A 9,939-nucleotide genomic window follows, 5' to 3' on the forward strand; every position below is an offset into this window, starting at 1 on the left:
CCTATTCTTTCAATTATGCAATTAAATATTGTATCCCAATTTTACACATCAGAAGATCCAGGCTCATGGAAGGTATGCTATTTACCAAACTTTATAGCCAAGAAAAGATGCGGCTGGGATTAAAATCAAGATAATCTGATTTCATAGCAATCTTCTTTCTACTATGCCAATTAGATTATTAAATTTTAACTGTCTTAAAAGATAAAAGTGTATGAGATTAGAACAATTCAGGTTTCAGGAGAGTGAAGATAATGAATAGTTCCAGGCTTTATTAAAATAAGCATGCAAGATGATTCCCATAAAATAACCACTAAAATAATATAAATATAATTAAATATCACAGAGGCAAGAAAAAAGGAGAAAAAAAGTCACAAACAATAATATAGTTTTAAGCCCATTGATAAATAATATTATGATATTGATCATTGATATTATCAAACTAAATGTATGGATCTACACAAAGAAATGAAAAACTCTGGAAGTAGTAACCATGCAAGTAAATATGTCATATTGTTCTTACAGCTGACTGTTTTAACCAAAATAATAAGGATGTATTGTGAAGATTTCAATTCGTATTCCCGGATGGGAAATAGAAGTTAACCACTGCAAGGTTCTTACACTAAATAAGAAGTGGTCTCATATCATCAAAAGTACACTATAATAAGTTAACGATGCATAATATGAATACTAAAGCAATCACTGCAATAAAAAAGTTATAGCTAATACACCAAAAAGGAGGTAAAATGGAACCATAAAAATAAGCCAAAATGCTGTTATTAAAAAGTCAAAAAACAACAGATGTTGGCAGGGATGCAGAGGAAAGGGAATGCTTATATCTTGTTGGTGGGAATGTAAATTAGTACAACCTCTATGGAAAATGATACGGAGATTTCTCCAAGAACTAAAAAGAGAACTATCCTTCGATCCAGCAATCTCACTACTGGGTGTCTATCCAAAGGAGAACAGATCATTATGTTAAAAAGACACCTGCATTTGTATGTCCATCGCAGCACTATTCACAATAGCAGAGTTATGGAGTCAACCTAAGTGTCTAACAATTGATTGTGTAAAGAAAATGTGATATACACCATGGAATACTACTATAAGGTCATAGCACAGAGTGAAATCATGTCCTTTGAAGCAACATGGATGGAACTGGAGGCCATAATCTTAAGCAAAACAACTCAGAAACAGAAAACTAACTACTATGTGTTCTCACTTGCAAGTGGGAGCTGGGCACACATGGAAATAACAGACACAGGGGACTCTAGAAGTGGGGAGGATGTGACGGGGATGAAGATTGACAAATTAGCTTCTGGGTACAATGTTCACTATTTGGGTGAAGGGTATACTAGAAACCCAAACCTTACCATGAAGCAATATATCTACGGTGTGACAAGGCTGCACATGTGTCCCTGAATCTAAAATAATGATAATATTAATAATGATAATTAAGCCAAAATGAAGTAGAAAATGAGGAAAAGGGAACAAAGAATGGATAGAACAAGTAGACACCAAATAGCAAGATGGTAGCCTTATACCTCAACATAGCAATAATCACATTAAGTATAAATGGCTACATGGTTGTATATATTTGTCAAAATTCTTTGAGTTTTGCACTTCATTCAGATGTGTAAATTTTATTGTATGTGATATATGACTCAATTAACAAATGATACACACAAAAAAGCAAGCCACAAGCTGAGGAAATATTTGCTGTCTATATTGCCAGCAAAAGGATTATTCTTCAAAAATGGGTAAATAACATCTACAAATCAAAAAAGAAAATTGAAACAAACCAAGAGGAAAACAGGAAAATACATGAGAAAGCATTTCATAGAGGAAACACAAATTGCCAATAAATACATGAAAAGATGCCCATTCTCATTATTAGTGGAAGAAATACAAGTTGAAACTATCATGAGATAACATTTTGCGCTCCTGTGATTGGCCAAACTCTTAAGTGTTTGATAAGTGTAAAAGAGGATGTGGAATGATGGGTCATCACTTTTGGGGGAATAAACTATTAATAGCATATTGGAAAACATCTGAGTTACCTAGTAAATTTGAATAGCACGTGATATACAACAAAGTTTTAATCTACTACTTACATAATTACTGTATATATGCATGAAAGGCATTTGCACACATTTTGTAGCATTATTTGTAATAGATAAACATAGGAAACGACCCAGATAGCCACTGGCAAAGACAGTGGATGAATTGTGGTGCTTCCATAAAATGGATATTATACAGCTATACAGATCAACATGGACGAACCTCAGAAACATCAAAATGAGTGAAAACCAAGTCAGAACCATATATTTAATATGATCCCATTTATACAAACTTTGAAAACACACAGAGCTAAATAAAATATGTTAGTAATGCATGCATTTATTGCAAAATAATTTTTTAAAATATAAGAACTGTGAGTAAAAGCTTTTGAAAAATCAGTTTAATCACTACTCCTAAGGAACAGGAATAAAATGATTATTTTATTTTCTATATCATTCCATTTTTGCTTCTGTGTTTGCATACACATGCATGTCTGTGTGTGCATGTTTGAGTGTGTGCTCATGCGCTCAAGACTCAGATCAGTTGTTAATGTAGATAAAAAAGCACAGTGAAATGAAAAATTATTTAAATATTTAGCATAAAACTTTAAAAATTTCAAGTAACTGAAAATTGTAAACATGCCACAGTTATAAACTTTATAGGTGGTGCCTGTATTATAATAAACTTTAATACAATGTATATTTGTTTACTAAATATCTTTTTTCTTGAAAATATACATTTAATACTTTTTATTATTAAAAAAACAGGAATAATTCTTGAATGGTGAGCAATGTTTAGTGTGTAGAATTCCTACACTTTCTATAGTACATGCTATGGTATAATGGTAATAAAGCTCAATTGATTAATGCACCAGGTATAATATCAAGTGGATTTGATTCAAGGGATAAAAGAAAAAAAGATTACATGTTCAAGGTGCAGGTTTGGTTATATGAAATGTCTCAGGGCTGAAGACAGCAGTTTAGAATAGAGTTTCGTGTGACAACCTGCTTGTACTCATGCGGCAGTTAGTCTTGATGATTACCTGTTGCACTATGGGAGGGGCTTGTCATAACATAGGTGAAAAGGACAATCTGGCCTCGCTGGTATTTGCCTACTACTGTTTTCTGTTTTATCAAAATAAATAAATTATATTTTAAATCTGAGTTGATAAGATTTGCTGCACAAAATGACTTCACATACACACACACAACCTTCAATCCACAATGCTTTTATGGCATAATCAATCGTTCCTTTTCTTGACTTGGATGTCTAGTATTTAACTTGGCAGAAAAATTGAGTACATATTTAACTTATTAGTGAATTTTTTAATAAGGAGGTGAAACCGTGTGCTTATATGCCACGAAACCTTTATGGATTTAAGGAAAATAAAGTCATCGTGTTTCACTTTCAAAATTCCTTGGTTTTGAAATATATTCACTTTATGGATTACAACATAATAAAAGCATTTTAAAATGTATCTTTGAATTGATAACTAGTAATATAGAGAACTCTTACTGACTAGCATTGTGGTTTTCTTTGCCTATTCTGAAGTATATTAATTACATTATATTATATGTTATAGTACATGTTCTATTAATTGATTATATGTTTCATGCACTCCATTTTATCTAAGTACATCTTATGTTATATAAGCACTGTCACTTTCTAGCTGTGATAATGTCACTTCCCTACTCAAAAAGGAAGAAAAATCCATTGCCTATAAAATAAAATCAAACTCCTTACCCAAATTCTGATCCTGTTGTGTTTTTGTATCCTCATATTCCAATATTGACTTTATGTACTTTCAGTTCAGATAAATCAATGTGCCTCACACACACCCAGCAATTACCTGCCTTTGCATGTTTAGCTTGTGCCCTTTACCTGGCATACCTTTACCTGCAGCTTTGCCCACACTCTGAAAGCAGACTGTGCAAATGCCAGCCACCTGTTAAGATTCAATACACTCACTAATTCATTTCCATCAGCTTGCTTCTTTCATCCTTGCCTTGTAAGCTGGCAGCTAACACCTTGTGATGTTTAATTTTATGTGTCAGCTGCTCTAGGCACAGCTTTTGGTTAGACACCAGTCTAGATGTTGCCGTGGATTTATTTTTTTAGATATTTTTAACATTTAAATCAGTAGAATATGAAGAAAGTTGATTACCCTCCATAGTGTGAGTGAGTCTCCTCTAATCAGCTGAAGGCCTTATAAGAAAAGACTGAGGCTCTCCAAGGAACAAGGAATTCTGCTTCCTTACGGCCATTGGACTTTAGACTGTAGCACAAATTCTTCTCTGGGTCTGCAGCCTGCCAGTCTGTCTTGCTGATTTCAAACATGCTATATATACTGCTGTTCATGTATACACACACACACACACACACACTGTTCATTCTGTTTCTCTGGGAAATGCTGGTTAATAAAAACGTACCTGAGACCGTACTGTAATTTGTAAAGGAAAAAGGTTTAATGGACTCACAGTTCCACATGGCTGAGGAGGTCTCACAATCATGGTGGAAGACAAAGAAGAAGCAGAGGCACGTCTTACATGGCGGCAGACAAGAGAGCTTGTGCAGGGGAACACCTATTTATAAAACCATCAGATCTTATGAGCCTTATTTACTACCACAAGAACAGTATGGAAGAAACCACCCCCATGATTCAACCCATGATTCAGTTATCTCCACCTGGCTCCACCCTTGACACATAGGGATTATTACAATTCAAGGTGAGATTTGGATGAGGACACAGCCAAGCCATGTCATTTACCCTTGTCCTTCTCTCCTTTCTGCCCATATTCAATTCCCAGTCTCACAGTAGGACTAAAATGAGTGTCGCTCCCTAAGTGGATGCTCCTTACACAGCCCTGACCAGGGCATATCCTTCCATTACATTCTACCAAAGTACCTTGGACCTCCCACTACAGGAAATTCATCATGACTGTAACTTCATATTTGTAAGATGGTTTTATTAATGCCTGCTTTCTCTATTACACTTTAGGATCTACAAGGGGGGTGGTCCATGTCTGATTTTTTAGAACTATATCTGCCATGTAGTAGGTGCTATATATCTTTATAAGTGTGTGTGTATGTGTGTGTGTGTGTAATAATGAACCCTCTATTGGCATATATATTTTATTTCCTTTATAGAACAATATGCTTTATGAGTTCAATATTCATGTCTGATTTATCTCAATTCCCAGTAATATACTGTCTTTTAACACAGTATCTTTTACCAAGTAGGATTGGTTAAGAAACATACAAATTAGAAGAGTAGGCATTCAGTAAATACTTAGTAATATAAATATTTCAGATCTAAATACTTAAATACTTAGATGAATGGAGAATTAATCACTTAAGGCTTTCACCTGACATTACATTCTGAAGTGGAAGGTGATGTCACACTACTTATAGAGACAATGATTGAATTATTCATTAAATGTCATCCTTATGGGGAACAAGAACATGTTTGTCAGCCTTCATTCAACTCAACAGTGAAGAGGTTAAAGGCATTCTGAACACACCCACAACAAACCTTGATATTTCCAAATTATTCATGAAGATTTCACCCCAAAACATGGAGACAGGAGAGAGGATTTTTCAAGTAGGTAATAGTGGTCAGCAGAGATGAATCCTGTGAGGAAATACACAAAATAACTGGGAAATGTTCTTTAAATTCAGTGAAGTGAAAGATACAGATGACTTTGGGAAGACCTGTATTGGCCCAGGCATGGAACTTGAAATCAGGTTGGGATGGGAGGTAGAAGGGAGTGCAGGAGGGCCCTGGACTGTATATACATTTTTTAGTAATGTAGGGGTGAAGAATGAGAGTACGTGTTAGTTGGAAAAAGATGAAGCTTTTTGTGGGGCTTTACTGATGCTTTGGCTTTAATTGGAACCACCACAGTGAGTTTAATTGTTCCTTTGCAGTGAGGGGATGGGGAGGGGAGAGGTTCTGGCTTATGTACCACATTGTGATACTGGGGATAATAGGATAGGTTGTCAGAAATACGTCAGAGGAAAGATGTTGGGGTTCACCCTGGGAAATCCATAATCTTACATAATCTTACGATGTTTTCACAAATGTGAAGAAACATTTTGAAAAGCTTTGTGTAAATGTTCTTTGTTTATGTATGCATGTATTTATTTATTTATTTATGTTCACAATGGCCAGGCCACAAGATACAGCTGACATTTTGGTGAATTAATCAGTGTGTATGCCTCTCCAAAGACACCAGAATTTAAAGCATGGCCTCAATATGTTTACTCAATATGCAAAAGCAAGTTTAAGATAATAGGAGATCATGGGGAGGGGGGAGGGGGGAGGGATTGCTTTGGGAGTTATACCTGATATAAATGACGAGTTGATGGGTGCTGACGAGTTGATGGGTGCAGCACACCAACATGGCACAAGTATACATATGTAACAAACCTGCACGTTATGCACATGTACCCTAGAACTTAAAGTATAATAATAAAAAAATAAAAATAAAATAAAAAAGATAATAGGAGAGAAGCAGATCTACCTTGGAAATCTCATGAAATCTCTCTATAAATGAAAGGGATGGTCTCAAAATATCAAAATATCATTATCATGAAGATATTGAGTGGATGAGCAGTTAAGCCAGTTGAAAAAGACATGTCAGCAGAAGCTGCACAGTAAATTGTATATTTGCTGTATCATCACCTGAAACCGAATTATAGAGCATTGCAGTGTTTGCCTCAAGAAAAAGTGGAGTTGAAATTTTAAAGAAGGAAGTCATAATTGATAAAAAAAAACTATATTGCCACAGCTTATCACTGTTTTATTTTTGTGAAAAATCTTTAGAGTCTTACTTTTGCCTACAAATAAATACCAAATATTGAGTTCAAATAACTTTAAGATTTATGAAGTTGCTTAATTTCATGCAGTTGTTCCACTCCCTTGGATAATGTCAAAGCACTATTTTCATCAGAAACCTGAGTCTAGCACTTGGATAAAAAACAGGTAAACAATGTTATAAAGGTGTGAATTTAGAAAGTCCCCATCTGACATTCTTTCATATTTTTTATCACTTTCACTTTCTATCAAAAATAACACAAAAACATTCATGAATTGTACAAATTTATGTTTTCTGGAAAATATATTTTCACAAAAATCCTAACGTCAATGTAATATTGTTGATAACAAAAATAATTAAAATATATTTATGATGAAAAAATGGGCATGATGCATTAAGAGCTATTCATTAGTGGTGATATACTGGTAGCTATGGTTTTATAACAACATTTATGTAAGTTTCATTTTAATTTAAATTATTATCATTTTTTTTTTTTGAGATAGGGTGTCACTCTCACCCAGGCTGGAGTGCAGTAGCACAATCATGGCTCACTGCAGCTAGGAACTCCTGGGCTCAATCGATCCTCCACGTCTCAGCCTCCCTAGTACCTAGGACTACAGGCACAAAACACTGCACCCAGATACACTTTTGAAAATATTAAAATTTTGAAGCATTCCAAAATAATGCGTAATATTTATCTTTTCAGGTTATTGTAGTTAACTGAATGTGAGACAGGGCAAAGGAACTGTCATATCTACTTGAACTCTGATAATTAAAACTCCAAACTTAAATCAGTAAATGTCCCTTTATAAGTCATCCCAGTTAAGTATAAATTCAAAACATTCTATAAAAAGCATAAAGGAAAATATTAAAATTTCACCTTTTTTAAAATTTTTATGCCAACATATAATTTTATTTTTCAATCCCTCCAATCCACCTGTCAATGAGGATTGTCCTCATGAGTAGAATGGGTAAAGAGTTGAATGCCCATACCTTTTGAATGTTTATAAGCCGTTCATATGGTATACGTTTTTCAATTAAAAATAATGACAAATTCAAACATTTTTATAACACACATGTTTCATTGAAATATTATAGAATTATGCTTCTTTCTGTGAATTGCAGAATAAAATTGAGTGGCTTGAATTTTAAGAAAATACTAATGAGTGAGTACATGAGAAGTAATGCAAGACAGAGTAAAATTTAAAATGTTTCAAACTGAACATAGCTACTAATATGTATAATCTCTCTACTAGATATCTATCTGTCTTTCTAGATAGGTAGATAGATGGATAGACAGAACACTTTACAATTGGAATATTCAGTGGTAGAAAGAGAATTGGAAAAATATGTCTGGTCTCATGAGGGGTGATGTAATACTTCCATGCAAAAGAAAACAAGCTTGAGCTATAGCCAGAAGTACGGGGTTAAAGACTCATCCAGAAGGTGCTGGAAGAGATAAGGTTTTCCTAAGGGTCCACGTGATAGCAGATAATAAACCTGATTTCCTAAGGGTCCATGTGATAGCAGGTAATAAACCTGAGGCTGAAGGAAAGGTGAAGAAGCTTAACCTGTGAGCTCCATGCTTTGGCAAACACAGAGAGAGAAGAAGGAAGCTGGCCAAGGGGGCATTATTCCCTGACTACAGGAGAAACAGGCACTTCCACATTAAGCCTGTGAATCCTAATGATTATGGTCAAAACTGAGTGCACAGTCAGAGATTATTGGGCACCTGTGAAGGAAAGCCACTATCGTGGGCATCCAGAGATACAGCAAAGAGCACATTGTGTGTGGAATTTTGGAATCTTCAGATGGAGACTATAGAATGGATGAGTATAAAATGCTTAAATAAGTAAGCGTCAGTTCACAAAAATACGCATGCAACTGCTGGCTATTAGAAATGAAGACAGGTGTCTGGAAATTGTTAAAAAGCTCCTAGCAATATAAAGGATGATTACTGAAAGTTTTTTAAGAAGCAATAGCTCGGTCATAGGTTGAAAGCAGACTTGCAACAGCTAAAGAGAAAAGATGTACACTGAAGAAGATATCTAGGAAAATTCCTTCAGAATATATCTCTAAGAGAAGAGGAGATGGAAAATATAAAACACAATTAGAGATTCTGAGAATTAAATGAGAAAGTCTAGCATATATAGACTTAGAAGCCCCAGAAGGAAGAAGTAGAGGGGAAATAATATTTAAAAATATAAAGCTATAAATTTTCCAGAACTTACTCTACAGATACAATTTATGAAGAAATTAGTAACAGAAAGATACGTTCAGAAACATACTTATAGTTGGAAATTAAATACATCTACACACATGCATACACACACACACACACGCATGCACACACACACCTCTAAGTTAAACAAACACCAAAAATTGTATCTAGAAGGCATCACTAAATATTCTACAATGGTTAAGTTAATAAGAATATTATTTTTAAAATACATCATGCTAATACAATTTTCATCTTTGCTGATACAAAGAAAATCCTAAAAAAATATGGCTGACTGAAACTAAGGGAAAGGGAAAATCAGAAGCTCTGAATATTGTTCTATCTGTTAAATGAATTGAATTTTAAAATTAGGGGGTAAACCCCTCAGTTTAAAAATCCGGGTCCAGTCTTCAGAATTCTGTCTTAACCCTTAAGAAAATGATAATAGCAACAATACACACATTCCTTAAAAAAATAAAGAGTAATAACTTCCTAACTTGCTTTATGAGACTAATTAAAACTTGATACCAAAACTTAGCAACAATTTTGAAGGAAAAAATAAATTATAGACCAATACCTTTTGTGAATTTAGATGTAAACATCCTAGTAAAACAATAAAAAAATGAATTCAGTGATAAATAGAAAAGGACATATCATGACCAACTGGGCTTTATTTCAGGGATGTAAGGTTGGTATAGCACTTGAAAATCAATCAGGCCAGGCACAGCGGCTCATGCCTGTAATCCCAACACTTTGGGAGGCCAAGGCAGGTGGATCACCTGAGGTTAGGAGTTCAAGACCAGCCTGGCCAACATGGTGAAACCCCGTCTCTACTAAAAATACAAA

This window comes from Colobus angolensis, unplaced genomic scaffold (assembly GCF_000951035.1).
Source record: "Colobus angolensis palliatus isolate OR3802 unplaced genomic scaffold, Cang.pa_1.0 Scaffold444, whole genome shotgun sequence".
NCBI classification, from domain to species: domain Eukaryota; kingdom Metazoa; phylum Chordata; class Mammalia; order Primates; family Cercopithecidae; genus Colobus; species Colobus angolensis.